The sequence below is a fragment of the Hylobates moloch genome, unplaced genomic scaffold, assembly GCF_009828535.3.
Source record: "Hylobates moloch isolate HMO894 unplaced genomic scaffold, HMol_V3 SCAFFOLD_28, whole genome shotgun sequence".
In the NCBI taxonomy this organism is placed as follows: domain Eukaryota; kingdom Metazoa; phylum Chordata; class Mammalia; order Primates; family Hylobatidae; genus Hylobates; species Hylobates moloch.
This window is the reverse complement of record NW_026652303.1, coordinates 2,372,905-2,387,850: the sequence shown is the minus strand read 5'-3', so window position 1 is coordinate 2,387,850 and position 14,946 is coordinate 2,372,905. Positions and strand designations below refer to the sequence as shown.

At 42.6% G+C, this 14,946-nt stretch overlaps 1 protein-coding gene and 1 non-coding gene across 4 annotated transcripts in view; one reads left to right on the top strand and one right to left on the bottom strand.

Moving 5' to 3' along the window:
• LOC116463187 (A-kinase anchor protein 12-like) overlaps nt 1–14,946 on the top strand; it is a 115,247-nt gene that overhangs the window by 34,488 nt on the left and 65,813 nt on the right. The gene's annotated exons all lie outside the window — the stretch shown is intronic.
• On the bottom strand, nt 4,705–4,812 carry LOC116463195 (U6 spliceosomal RNA). Its single transcript, XR_004246607.1, has one exon. It is a non-coding gene; the product is annotated as a U6 spliceosomal RNA (small nuclear RNA).

The following is a 14,946-nucleotide window of genomic DNA, read 5'->3' as shown; positions in this document are numbered from 1 at the left end:
GTGTAGAACAAAAAATCTTGTACTTAAGTAAAAAATCTTTCCATGTTCCTGAGCACCCTTTTAAAAAAAAATCTTGAATAAAATTTAAACGTAGCAAAGCTAAAATTGCGTAAAAGTTCATTTTAATAGCAAGGTGTCCTGGTGGTTATAGTCACTGATTGCAAGTGCTTGCTAATAGAGCCAGGAATGAGTGGCAAATTTAGATTCCTTCCTCCAGGAATTTGCTTCATGTTTGAAAGTGATTAAGACGTTTTCATAGCTGCCAGTACATTCGGTTGCATCAGACATTTGCTCTACCCATCAAAACATGTCTATAGTTTTTGCTTAGGGCTGTAATGGAATTGAGAAAGGATGGCTAATTAGAGTAACTTTGCTTAGTCAGCGGTCTGGCCGTTGAAGAGATTTGGTTCCTCCAGTGCCGACCAGCCTTTCAGTCACTGCAGAGCAATCTCCCAGTGGACAGAGCCTCCCTGAGCCCCGCACAAAGAGAAGCCAGCGCAGCTGGGAGTGGCTCCAGGAGCACAAAACACCAGGGGATCCAAGACTTGAAGAAACTTATGTATTTGTTATTTATTTATTTGCCTTTCCCCCTAGCAAGTCACTGATTGTGCTTTATCAAGATCATATGCTTTTATGAATGCTTTAGATCGCCCATTGATGCCTCTGTCCCTTCTTCTTGATTTATCTATTTAGTAGTAAGAATACAAGGGGACTTGTCCTTTAAGTCTATCTTTGATGGAATGGTATGGAAGGATTGAGTTTTTCTTGGCAGTTTGAGGTGGAATTCTTTGTGTATGCATCTCCACGGGCACATAATCAATTGAAACAATTTAAGTCAAATCTTGCTCTTAGTCATTTAGTTGACAAGAAAACAAACAAACCTAAAAACAAATACAACAACCTGTGCAATCTTGAAGACACCGAAGAAAATGAATAGGAATCCATCCTTTCCTAGGTGTAATTACTTCTGCAGCTGCTTAAAGGTGGGTTTCTACACACTGGGGCTCCAGATGTCCACCGTAGCAGATGGAGATATTGAGCAAATGTCTGAAAATGGCTATTAATTAATGAGGTTGCAAGATACTTTTGTCAGTTATGAATGTCACGTAGACTGGGATGCTTTGGTAAGCAATATGTGTGCTCTTGATTTAAAAGACAGCCTGGATTTTATCTTTTGGGGGAGTGGAGTACTTGTATGATAACCACACCTATAGACAAAAATCCTGGTTTCTGTCCCTACTCCTCTTTAAGAAGTGTTTTTTAAATGCAAAATGGATGGAAAGGCATACTGTTTCTAAAAATCTAGATGTTTCCAATAGGAGAACTTTGTAGAACTGAAATAATTTGAAACAATACATGCTAAATTCCTTTACCTCAAAATTTGGTGCTTGGTAAATGATAGATGTTTAATAGATATTTATTGAATGAGTTAACTGTTAGGGCTTACAAAATGATCAGGTTTAAACCTGCAAGCAGACTCTTGCCTCCTATTTAGTATTTTCTTTGGTAATATTTTATTTTAACAGGAATATAAATCCCATTTTTTATTTAGCTTTTTTCTTTTGCTCTTCAACAAATATAAAAGACACTTTCAATGTGAATAAGAATATAAGCAGGAACAAATTTTCAGAATAATATGTGGATTTTGTAAGGATTTACTCTTCAACTGTATTGGTTCTTCTGGTGCTGATGTTTTTCCTAATGTTAAATACAGCATTAATCATTGAAATACGTAAGACATATTACATCTTCCCTTTTCAGATCCTTAGGGAATAGCTAATAGGTGTGTGTGTGTGTATGTGTGTGTGTGTCTGTTTATTTTTTTCTAGCAAGAAAGATCTCTTTTGTCTTACTATTGTGGAAGGGAAATAATAGAATTTATCTTCTTTTATATTTTATTTAAAATCTACAATGATGGAAATGTATCACTTAAGGTAGTATGTAAAAAGTTTATGGATTAATTTTGTATTAACTTTCTTTGAGGTCTATAACGTGTTAATGGGGATGGATTTACAATGAAGGGGAATTCAGATGTTGTGTTTTGTTTGTTTGTTTGTTTTGTTTTGTTTTGTTTTGAGACAGAGTCTCACTCTGTCATCCAGGCTGGAGTAAAGTGGTGCGATCTCGGCTCACTGCAGCCTTCGCCTCCTGGGTTCAAGTGATTATCCTGCCGTAGCCTCCCAAGTAGCTGGGATTGCAGGCGCCCACCACCATGCCCAGCTAATTTTCGTATCTTTAGTAGAGACAGGGTTTTGCCATGTTGGCCAGGCTGGTCTCGAACACCTTACCTCAGGTGATCCTCCCTCCTTGGCCTACCAAAGGGCTGGGATTACAGGCTTGAGCCACCGCACCTGGCTGTGTCATGTGTTTTTATCAAAGAAGAATCGTAGCATTGTAAATCCAGTTGGAGGCCAGTTTCTGGGAGGTTCTGTTCTTTGACTACTGTTGTATTGGAGATCACTTTCTCTCTGTGATGATGTTATTGGTGCTGCAATTAATAAACGGTAGTGTCTAGTTTTTTTTTGTTGTTTTTTTTTGAGACAGAGTCTCTCTCTGTCACCCAGGCTGGAGCACAGTGGCGTGATCTCTGCTCACTGCAAGCTCTGCCTCCCAGGTTCATGCCATTCTCCTGCTTCAGCCTCCCGAGTAGCTGGGACTACAGGCGCCCACCACCATGCCCGGCTAATTTTCTATATTTTTAGTAGAGACAAGGTTTCACCGTGTTAGCCAGGATGGTCTCGATCTCCTGACCTTGTGATCCACCCGCCTCGGCCTCCCAAAGTGCTGGGATTACAGGCGTGAGCCACCGCTCCCGGCGGTAGTGTCTAGTTCTTAACTTAGCATAGAACAATGGCTTTTAAAGTGTTCTTCATTAAAACTTACTTCATTTCTATTTTCTAAAATTCCTAGAATAAATTGTTCAATAAGCAGTTATAGTGAATTTGAAATTGAGAACACACCTGGAGTGTCATTACTGCCTACACTGCTTGAGTGGCCTGGAGGGCTCAACCCAGAACCTGAGTCGGACTTAGGAAGACATTCCGTGTTGTTTTAGTGTTTTAAAAGATTGTATTCCCTGGTCTCATCAAAATGTTATCTTTTTTTAAGAAAGTAGGGATAGAGAAGGAATTTCTCTGGCATGGTTTCTAATCCTAACAAGGTCTGTGATGCTTGGCGAGTAACATTCTTTCAGGATTTGGTTCTTGTCAGTGTCATGGAAGGGACTGTTTGTTTTAGGTGATCTTGAAGAACAGCTCTTCAGGTTTTAAATTTTTTGTGTGTGATTAACTTAAGAATGGTGAATTTATTTATATACAACTCTCCTTGACCTAGGAAAAAATGTACAGCAGTTTTTAACATGTATGCAAGAAGAAACGAGAAATATATGATAAAGGATAAAGGTAGGAAAAATCTGAACATGGAGAAGGCATTGTATAATATTTTAAAAATTTATTTTCTCTCTCTGTCTTTTAAAATTAACCCTTAACACTACTCAGTGAGGCATTTAAATAATAGAAACGGGATGGAGACAATAAGCAAGCCAAAGCCGGCGAGGTGACATGCGCCTGTAGTCCTAGCTACTGGGGGGAGGCTGAAGTGGGAGGATTGCTTGAGCCCAGGAGGTTGAGGCTGCAGTGAGCTAATGATCGCACCACTGCACTCCATCCTGGGTGATGGAGTGAGACCTGGTCTCTTTAAAAAAGTAAATAAATAAGCAAGTGAAATCAAACTTGAAAAAATTTTAAATAAATATCTTTTTTTAAGCATAAAAGTGGTATATTGTCATTGTGCAAATGCCACCATATAAGAAAAAAAGTTCCTTCATTCCCTCGTCTTCTGAGATTTTTCTTACATACACATACAAACATATCCTTTCTGTTGTTGTTTTTTTTTATTTTTTATTTTATTTTATTTTTTTTTTGAGGCGGAGTCTCGCTCTGTCGCCCAGGCTGGAGTGCAGTGGCGCAATCTCGGCTCACTGCAAGCTCCGCCTCCCGGGTTCACGCCATTCTCCTGCCTCAGCCGCCCGAGTAGCTGGGACTACAGGCGCCCGCCACCACGCCCGGCTAATTTTTTGTATTTTTAGTAGAGACGGGGTTTCACCGTGTTAGCCAGGGTGGTCTCGATCTCCTGACCTCGTGATCCGCCCGTCTCGGCCTCCCAAAGTGCTGGGATTACAGGCGTGAGCCACCGCGCCCGGCTGTTTTTTTTTTTTAATATGCATATAGATAATACTGTTGCGTAACTTGCCTTTTTCACTCAACAGGAAATCAGAAGCACCTTTTGGTTCAGTATACATAGACCTGGCTCACTGCTTAATGGGTACATGTTCAGTGACATGGATATACTTTATTTAACCAGTCTCTTTACTGATGGACATTTAAGTTGATTCTGATGGTCTCCTATTACAAGTAATGCTGAAATGAACATCCTTTCATATATAATGAAACTTCATTATATATTTCATATATAATATAACTTTGATATATAAAATGAAAATTATGTATAATATACATACTCATTTATGCTTGTGCAAATATTTCTATAGGGCTAATTCCCGGATGAAAGGGAATGCCCCACCCTTCCACCCTTTTCTATATGATAAATTTCTGACACATTTACTTGTTAACCAAGGAATGACTTAAGTTTCAAAATATGTTTAATGCATTCAGCTTTCAATAGCTCACAGCACACACTGTATATAAAAATATGGAACGCTTTACAAATTTGGGTCTCATCTTTGCATAGGGGCCATGCTAATCTCTGTATCGTTTCCATTTTAGTGTCTGTGCTGCCAAACCAAACGAGCGCTCTTTTCTTTTCTTTCTTTTTCTTTTTCATTTTCTTTTTTTTTTTGAAAAAGGATCTTCCTCTTGTTGTCCAGGCTGGAGGGACACAATCACACCTCACTGTAACCCCAAAGTCCTGGGCTCAAGCGACCCTCCCACTTCAGCCCCCCGAGTAGCTAGGACTACAGTTGTGGGCCACCACGCCCAGCTCTTTTCTTTTCGAAAATATTGTAATATTAGATACTTCACAGAATACTCACAATGCCTCATTTTGGCAATCATATTTCACAAACCTTTGACTTTTGACTGAGTTGCAGTTAGCTTGAAACACTCATGTTTTGCTTTCACTTATAGAATTACCATTTCTTATGTGTAATTCTAAAGATACATACAGTTAAAGATATATACAGATCTATAAAGGTCATGTTTTAAATTTGCCAGTGAACACATTGGCAGCTTCTTTCCATTCTGCAGGAAGTGGCTTTGTTTCTGTGCTTTCCTCCTGTTATTTCCTTAGGGTAAACATCTAGGCTTCATGCAAAGTAGAAGGGGCATGTGCGTGGTGGTCAGGATGTGGATTTGAATCCCCAACTCAGCCACTTACGTTAGATAAGTGACTTAACTTGCGAGCCTCCTTCTACAAACTGGATGAAGGTTGCTAAAGAACATGTTTTTACAAGTTGTGCTACTTTTGATGCTACTAAGAACAAATGAGTGCTCAGATTTGGCCACGTCAGTGATATTGGTAGTGTTACTTTGACAGGTGAAGGATGGTGTTTTAAGTTTGCTTTGACTTTTGCATTTCTGTAATGTATGGGAAGAGATAACTGTAATTCTGTAGGTCTATGTATTGGCTCGCTAATTTAATTTCAGGTTATGAGCAGATTTAGTGCCCACTTTATCTTTTGGGGTCTTCTTATATGCTTCAGATCTCATGGTTGATACTTCACATTTGCAAGAAGTTCTCCTACACATAGGGAATAGCCCCCCAAATCCTAACTCAACCCATTGTGTTTTGATGATGCTATATAGAATTTTAAGTCTCGGAATTGGGGCATTCTATGTGAGGTTAGGACCCAATTTCCTATGGCTTCATTCTTTTCTCCATACACATTTGTTTTATTTATTTATTTATTGAGACAAGGTCTTGCTCTGTCACCCTGGCTGGAGTGCAGTGGTGCTCACTGCAGCCTTGACTTCCTGGGTTCAGGAGATCTTCCTGCCTCAGCCTTCTGAGTAGCTAGAAATATAGGCCTACACCATACCCTCCCTTCCCCAACACCCAGCTAATTTTAAATTTTGTTGTAGGGATGAGGTCTCCCTGTGTTACCCAAGCTGATCAAACACCTGGCTTCAAGAGATCCTCCCACCTTGGCCTCCCAAAGCACTGGGATTATAGGCGTGACCCACCAAGCGCAGTCTGGCATGACCTCCCATGCCAGAATGTGTGATGCAGGAGCGGGCTATCCTCTTCCCCCTCCTGTTCCCGCTCTCAGCTGCCCATACATCTATTTTTATTTTTTCTGAGATGGAGTCTTGCTCTGTCACCCAGGCTGGAATGCAGTGGTGCGATCTCGGCTCACTGCAACCTCCGCCTCCCGGGTTCGAGCGGGAGGCAGAGGTTGCAGTGAGCCGAGTAGTAGCTGCCTCAGCCTCTTGAGTAGCTGGGACTACAGGTGTGTGCCACCACGCCCAGCTAATTTTTGTATTTTTAGTAGACACAGGGTTTTGCCATGTTGGCGAGGCTGGTCTTGATTTCCTGACCTCAAGTGATCCACCCACCTCGGCCTCCCACAGTGCTGGGATTACAGGGGTGAGCCACTGTGCCCAGCCTGCCCATACATCTTCAGGGACCTCCAGCTCACGCATGGGGGTTTTCCAGCCCACATGCCCAACCTTCACCAAACGAATGCCCTGTAGCCCTTTGGCCTAGAGGTGCCCAGGGAAGAGGCTTGCATAGGTTCTGAGAATTCCAAATCTTGGGCCCCCAGGACAGGTGGATGTTAATTTCAGGAAGGTTTGCCCTTTTGATTGCTGCGGGGGAAGGATGTAGCCAGAGGAGGGCCAGAATGGGGCTCTCCGCAGTGAGGGGCTCTGCCTGGGTCTGATGGTGTTACCACTCACAGGGATTCTTTGAAGCAGTTGCTTATTCCCTGACTTCTCTTGTCTATTGGTTGAATAATGTTTTCCCTGCTGTCTACCTATCAGGTTATTCATTCCTGATTACTGTCAATGTTCAGGCTGATCAAACTTGAAATCATTAACTATATAAAGTGTATTATGTATAAAGTGCTAGATTTGTAAGAAAGTTGCTGTCTTCATCTTCATGGAGTTTAGTTTTTATCTTGGCTTAGCTCTTGCTAATTTCCCACAGTATAGCCTGCACTCATGTTATGAAAAAATTTAGATGACTGTTGAAGAACATTCAGGATTTCTTTCTTACTTCTCAGCCCAGGACTGAGCTTTTATGAAAGTGGGCAGCAGGAGATTTTAGAAAAGTGGAGGCCCTTGTATAAGGAGGCTGGGGTCCATTTAATGACGGTGAGGAGGCACACTTTAGGAACTAAAGGAGACCAGCATGACAGATTGAGCGTTAAGGTAGAACTAAACAAGAGGCACTCAAAGGCAGAGAGATCAGCTCTTAGGATATTGCATTAAATCAACCATGAAATGCTAAAGCTTGAACTAGGGCAGAAATCAAGCAATGGCTACAGACAGCATTGAACACAAAAGAAATGATAGGATTTGAGGGAGCCTGAGGATGACCAAGATGCGGAAAAGCCCAAGATGATCTCCAGGTTTCTAGGCTTTTCCAACTAGGATACTACTTCTTTGCCTGAAAAAGAATATTATCAAGTAAAGACATAGTCTCACTGTTGACCCAGAAAATAGAGGGACAGGGTAACAAAAGCAGTGATTTGTTTTCTGTAATACTAATGGCTGACACTGACTAGTGCTTAATGTGTCAGGTGCTGTCCTACGCACTTGGTACACTTGTGATAGACACTTGTAAATCCCCATTGTACCAATGAGGAAGCAGGCACCTAGAGGTGAAGGGACCTTACAGGTAGGGCCTCTTCTTCTCAAGGCGAGGCATTCTGATGAGAGAATGCCTAAGAGAGGGAGAGACAAAGACAGAATTCAGTGTAAAGACAGAAAGCCCACTGTTGAAAGCAATGTCAGGTGTTTTTCTGAGAGCTCAGAAGCTGTCCTTGATAGAACCACGCCTCAAATCCGGGAGTCATTCTGTTTCCATTGGCAAGTCCCGCTGGCCTCATCTCCAAAGACGTTTCACATCCACCCATTCTGTCCACAGGGCCTTCCCTGGCTTCCTCTCTCCCCTGAATGGACACAGCAGCAGCCTTCCTGCTGCCTCCAGCTTGGTCTCCTTCAGTTCCTTCTCTCTGCAGGCAGATTGCTGGTTTGGGGGTTTTTGGGGTTTGTCTGTGGTCAATTTATATCTGATAAAGCGAGCAAGTCTTAAGCCTATAGCTTGGTGAGTTCTTACAAGGTGAACGCACGAGGAACCCTCTCCCAGGTCAGGTTGGAGAACCTCGCCAGTGCCCCAGAAGCCTCCCTTGCATCTCCTTCTGCTTATTGCTCCCCAAGAGGTAATTACATTCTGACTTCTGTCTGCACAGATCAGCGTCGCACATCGTTCACCACGTATGCAGTGATCTTTGAAACCTGCACGTTGAGTCATGCCGTTACCAGATCTCCCGGCATCACTTCCACATTGCACTCTTTGCCATTGCCTGATATGAGATAAATAAGAATGTATGGCTGGGTGTGGTGGCTCACACCTGTAATCCCAGCACTTTGGGAAGCCGAGGTGGGAGGATCGCTTGAGCCCAGGAGTTTGAGACCAGCCTGGCAACATGGTGAAACCCCATCTCTACAAAAAATACAAAAAAATTAGCTGGGTGTGGCAGTGTGCGCCTGTCGTCCCAGCTACTTCGGGGGCTGAGGCTGGAGTATTGCTTCAGCCTGAGAGGTCAAAGCTGCAGTGAGCCATAACTGAGCTACTGCACTCCAGTCTGGGCAACAGAGCAAGACCCTGTCTCAAACAAAACCAAAACGAAAAGCAAAGAACGAACACATGTTGGTGTCTTATTTCTCTCTTCCCTGCCGTTGGTACCTTTTGCCTATCCAGATCAAGCTCAAAACTCAACTTTTTCTTGTACACTTTCTCTTATCAACAGAACTGAAAGGGACCCCTCTCTGTTAGTACTATGTGTCTTAGTACTCTGTCTTCGATGTGTGGCACCTCCTTTTGACTTGATGCATCCAGATGACATAGGAACCCATCACAGGGATTAATCAAATGTTGAATAATGCTTGGGGACCCAGGGTGGAACCGAGGCTTTTGCAAAACGATGAATGTTCAGAGGCTTTGGAGAGTGAACTTGGAGGTCAACAAAGAGGATGAAATGCAAGATGCAGTATGAGCATGTGGTGGGTCTGGACTGCAAGATTCAGGCACTTTATTTTAGGAATAGTTAATGTGAAGAACATGATTTATGAACGACAGAGTGGGGAGTGTATTGAGACCAAGTAAGACTAATGCTCCATTGTGAAAACTTACATATCAAAGCAAATATATTGTCCCCTCAGTCCCCAGAAGCAATAACTGGAAACAGTTTTAGAGGACATAACCTAATTGATATAAAAACTTTTCACTCTCAGAACTATTTTTCCCATTGTCATAGGAGTGGATACCAAATAATGTTTTCCTGTCTTGGCAGTGATTCACATTATTGAGTTTGCTATTGAACTATTTTTTCCTTGCCAGGAAGTACACATCAGAGAGCTACATTTCACTGTGTGTGTGTGTGTGTGTGTGTGTGTGTGTGTGTGTGTGTGTATCTTTTTCAATCTACTGATTACCAAAGAGCTTGTAATTCTCAATGGAGAGTTTGTGGAAAAGATGAAAAAAGGATTTTTTTTAAAGAACAATAACCAGAAAGTTTGAGACAAGTATTATAGCAAAGTCCTTTTTTGCAGTAACTTCACTGGTTGTAATGTCTTGGGTTAAAAAAAAATCAATTTCATGCAAAAACGGGGGGAGGATTACGTAAACAACAACAAAAAAATTTAAAGTATCACAGTCTATCATTTGGGTGAGTTGTGGAGGGGAAAAGAAGTCATTTGTACAGTCTGATGAAGAAATAAATATATTTTCCAGTTTCTAAGATAATCTGTGTGTGCTCTGAATTTAAAGCACATCATTTCCTGTAAGTCAGTATTTGGTTCAAAAAGTGCAAAGGCTTTATGATTGATCATCTGTATCTATCACATGGTTATCTTCTGGAGGTGATAATTTTTTTTTTTTTTTTTTGAGACGGAGGTTTGCACTTATCACCCAGGCTGGAGTGCAATGACGCAATCTCCGTTCTCTGCAACCTCTGCCTCCCGAGTTCAAGCAATTCTCCTGCCTCAGCCTCCCGAGTAGCTGAGATTACAGGGGCACCACCATGCCCAGGTAATTTTTTTGTATTTTTAGTAGAGACGAGGTTTCACCATGTTGGCCAGGCTGATCTCGAACTCCTGGCCTCAGATGATCTACCCGCTTTGGCCTCCCAGAGTGCTGGGATTACAGCCATGGAGGTGATAATTTTTTTAAAAGATTAAGGCAACAGTGATTTTGAGAGTGAGTCATTGATGGGACACTTGTTTAGGGAAAGCCCTTTTTCCTGCAGAAGCAAACTTGCTTTAGGAATAGCATCAGGCTGAAAGCATTTTGTTTGCATTTCAAATAAAGTTGGCAGGAAGGCTGGCACCTGTCTGCTCCATCTCTGTGCTCTTACTATACAAATACGTTCTACATTGCTTGCTGTCAAGATTCAAGATCAATAACAGCAGGGAGGGGGCATTTCCCAGAAGCCCACACAACTTCATGAGGAAGCGCCACCCCTCGCTGGATGGGGCGTCGGCTTGCATTCTTAGGAAACAGAAAACAAAACAAAGAAACTCTCCCTTTCTAGTCACTCAGATGTGAATGTTGGAGACTGTTTCACTAGCAGTTATAGTCTATACTTCTTGAAATCATTTAGTTTGCTTACAGATCTTGAACCAAGTGGTTAAGGAATGAATCCTTTCCATTGAGGTGTCCATTATCTATTATTATTTATTTAAGCGCATATGGACTAAACAAGCCACTTTGTACTCTGTCTTTCCAGGCGTCAAAGCAGAGTAAGTTGCCCCTCTTGATGGAGTCCCGAATGTGATCTGAGTCAGAGAAGGTTAGAGCTCAGAGCTCAGAGAGTTCAGGTCTTTAACAAAACAAAACAATTAGGTGAGAACCAAAGCTAGTGCTGTTGACTTAACCAAGGTCCCACAGTTGTTGGGGTGGCAGCGATGGGGGTAAGTATATTTTCTTTTTGTTTTCTTTTTTTTTTTTTTTTTTTGAGATGGAGTCTCGCTCTGTTGCCCAGGCTGGAGTGCAGTGGCGTGATCTCGGCTCACTGCTCACCTCTGCTTCCCGGGTTCACACCATTCTCCTGCCTCAGCCTTCCTAGTAGCTGGGACTACAGGTGCCTGCCACCATGCCCGGCTAATTTTTTATATTTTTAGTAGAGACGAGGTTTCACCGTGTTAGCCAGGATGATCTCGATCTCCTGACCTTGTGATCTGCCTGCCTCGGCGGAATGCTTTTACACTGTTGGTGGGAGTGTAAATTAGTTCAACCATTGTGGAAGACAGTGTGGCGATTCCTCAAGGATCTAGAACCAGAAATACCATTTGATCCAGCAATCCTATTACTGGGTATATACCCAAAGGATTATAAATCATTCTGCTATAAAGACACATGCATACGTATGTCTATTGCAGCACTGTTCACAATAGCAAAGACTTGGAACCAACCCAAATGCCCATCAATGATAGACTGGATAAAGGAAATGTGGCACATATACACCATGGAATACTATGCAGCCATAAGAAAGGACGAGTTCATGTCCTTTGCAGGGACATGGATGAAGCTGGAAACCATTATTCTCAGCAAACTAACACAGGAACAGAAAACCAAACACCACATGTTCTCACTCATAAGTAGGAGTTGAACAAGGAAAACACCTGGACACAGGGAGGGGAACATCACACACCGGTACTTGTTGGGGGGTGGGGGGCTAGGGGAGGGATGGCATTAGGAGAAATACCTAATGTAGATGACGCGTTGATGGGTGCAGCAAATCACCATGGCATGTGTATACCTCTGTAACAAACCTGCATGTTCTGGACATGTATCCCAGAACTTAAAGTATTAAAAAAAAAAAAAACAACAAGAATTATGGCTGGGTGCAGTGGCCCATGCCTGTAATCCCAACACTTTGGAAAGCTGAGGTGGGTGGATCACTTGAGGTCAGGAGTTTGAAACCAGCCTGGACAACATGGTGAAACCCTGACTCTACGAAAAATACAAAAAAATTAACCAGGCATGGTGGAAGGCACCTGTAAATTTAGCTACTCAGGAGGCTGAGAGGCGGGTTGAACCCGGGAGGCGGAGGCTACAGTGAGCTGAGATCGGGTCGCTGTACTCCAGCCTGGGGGACAGAGCAAGACATCATCTCAGAAAAAGAAAGAAAGAAAGAAAAAGAGTCACAAGCACATTGGTTAAATGGACTTTCCAAACAATAGGTGCTAAAATAAAGTTGATAGAGTTATAGTGAAGGATTACAGAGAGCCCCTGAAGTATTTAATTAATATTTTGTGGGATTTGGGGTACATCTGAACTGCCTGTCACTCTTCCCACTCCCTTTCAGAAGTCAAAACTCATGCTTTTGGAGGACAGAGTGAATTTCTCCCAAATTACTGTCTTCTGCCTTCTAAATCAGGACCACATTTTTCAGGTGTGCTTATGTGGGGAACGAGGCCTGGTCTGTGTTCCACTGTATTGCTGATGAAGCTAAAAATTAAGGGATTAATAGCATCTCTAGATGCGCCCTGTAACAGCTGGCAGCTCTAAAAGCTCTTTTAACAGCTATAACGTATGATTTATAAATGAGGTTAATGGATTCCTGTTAGAATGGAAAACGCACTTGTGTAAGATCACTTATTCAAGCCATAATCAGTACGTACTGCAAGTGCTTTCTCCTGAGGCTTGTATTTTCTGCTGGAAGATTTTTGTTTTTAGTAGACATTGCAGGACATAGGTTTTTCTTTTCTTTTTAAAATTTGCAACAAATCACCAGAATTGCTGGAAACATGCTGTGAGAGACGAATGTCAAGTTCACAGTCACTGCCCTTCTCCAACAGAACCAACACCAGCCAGCCCTTGAGCGCAGACGGGGAGATTCAAACTGATATTCTCTACCCCTAATGTTGAGAGAGATGGTTATGCAGCTTCAAGATCCTCTGCAAATTCACCATACTTGGCTAGACTGTGAATGTATTTTTAATTAGGCACTGATTTTTAGAGCATTGGGTTATGTAGTAGTGAATATTCTGACTAGCCTGCATGTCTCAGAAGCAGAAGTATGAGAAAATAGATTTGGTAGCAAACACCAACCAGCCAAACAAAAAGCAAAAAGCCAAAAACCCATCTTGTGGTTGATGTGGTTTCCACAGGGCTTTGCCTCTCATACATTGTCACTTCTTAAGAAACACTCTCCCTTTTTTTCTCAGTAGAGTAAGGTCTTGATAAGAAGGTTGCAAGATGTGCAATATAACTGTTTTATTGAGTAATTTTGTAAAACCAGGAAAATAAGAAAGAAAAGAAACTAGAGTTGTTATTTGTCTTTCTTAGAATGTCTTGATCAATACATTCTAGGCTGGCCCGTAAGAGAAAGGAAGCACAGGGATTTTGAATAGAGATACCGTCACCAGGTTAACTTTGTAAAGGGAGAGTGGTGGGCTTTCCCAGATATACTTTCCCTTGTGAGGTTTTAGCTTGGCTCTTAGCTCATTCAAAGCAAAGGCTGAGAGATGTTTAACCTGCAAATCCTTCAGTTGTGGAACTTGGATTGTAATTCTTTCCTCCTTGGGTAACATGATGACTAGCATGGTTATGGCTGGCGTTTTGCTTTTGTTGTGTTTTAATACACTTTCGTGTTTCGAAGGTAACGCATCCGATGGGAAGAGGCATCTGAACAAGATGGTTTGGAAGCTTCCTTTTGAGACTGAAGAAATGTGTGGACTAACACAAATGTGTTCTTAGAATAGTCATCATTTCTTTATGGGAAACATTATTCTGGCACCTATTAATGCTTATAGAGACTAGTATTGTTGAATTCCTTCTCCACTGAATTCAGGGAGCTTGATCAGGGCCATTTTGGAGGATAGGAAAACTGGGCAGTGTCTGGAAAGGCCAACATCTTCGCTGCACACCGTACAGGGAGGGTGGGTGGAAGTTCCCACCCACAGTGGCATCAGCTGGACACCATGACGAGCTCAGTCCCAGGTGACTGAGCCAGACAGAATGGAGAAGCACTCACCGTTATCTCATTCTCCTAGCACATCCCTCACCCAACTACAGTCTTTCTCCACTTAGACATCCATGCCACTGGGTGTTCCCCAAAAAATCTGAAGCCAAGCAGATTGACCCCTGGCAGTGAGGCCCTGAAGTTCAGTTATGACTCCTCAAAGACCTCTTACCTCTCACAGGCCAGCTTCCTCTCCCATCCCCCTCACTGATGGTTCCCAGCCTTCACCAGATTTTTTTTTTTTTTTTTTTTGAGATGGAGTTTCACTCTTGTTGCCCAGGCTGGAGTGCAGTGGCATGATCTTGGTGCACTGCAACCTCTGCCTCCCAGGTTCAAGTGATTCTCCTGCCTCAGCCTCCCGAGTAGCTGGGATTACAGGCATGCACCACCACGCCAGGCTAATTTTGTATTTTTAGTAGAGACGGGGTTTCTCCATGCTGGTCAGGCTGGTCTTGAACTCCTGACCTCAGATGATCCGCCCGCCTCGGCCTCCCAAAGTGCTGGGATTACAGGCGTGAGCCACCTTGCCCAGCTTAGATTCTTGTTTTTACTTCTCACTGTCTCCCCTACTAAATCCCCTTCTCTTCCTCAGAAGTTAGTCCTTCTAGGTTCTCCCTGTAACCTTACCTGCGTAGAAACTCCCCCTCTCTGCACATAAACGGAGCTGCTTTCTGATTTACTTTCCTTTTGAGAGCTGGTCTCCAGTTGCTGCAGATCACCTCATCCAGTGTCCCCTT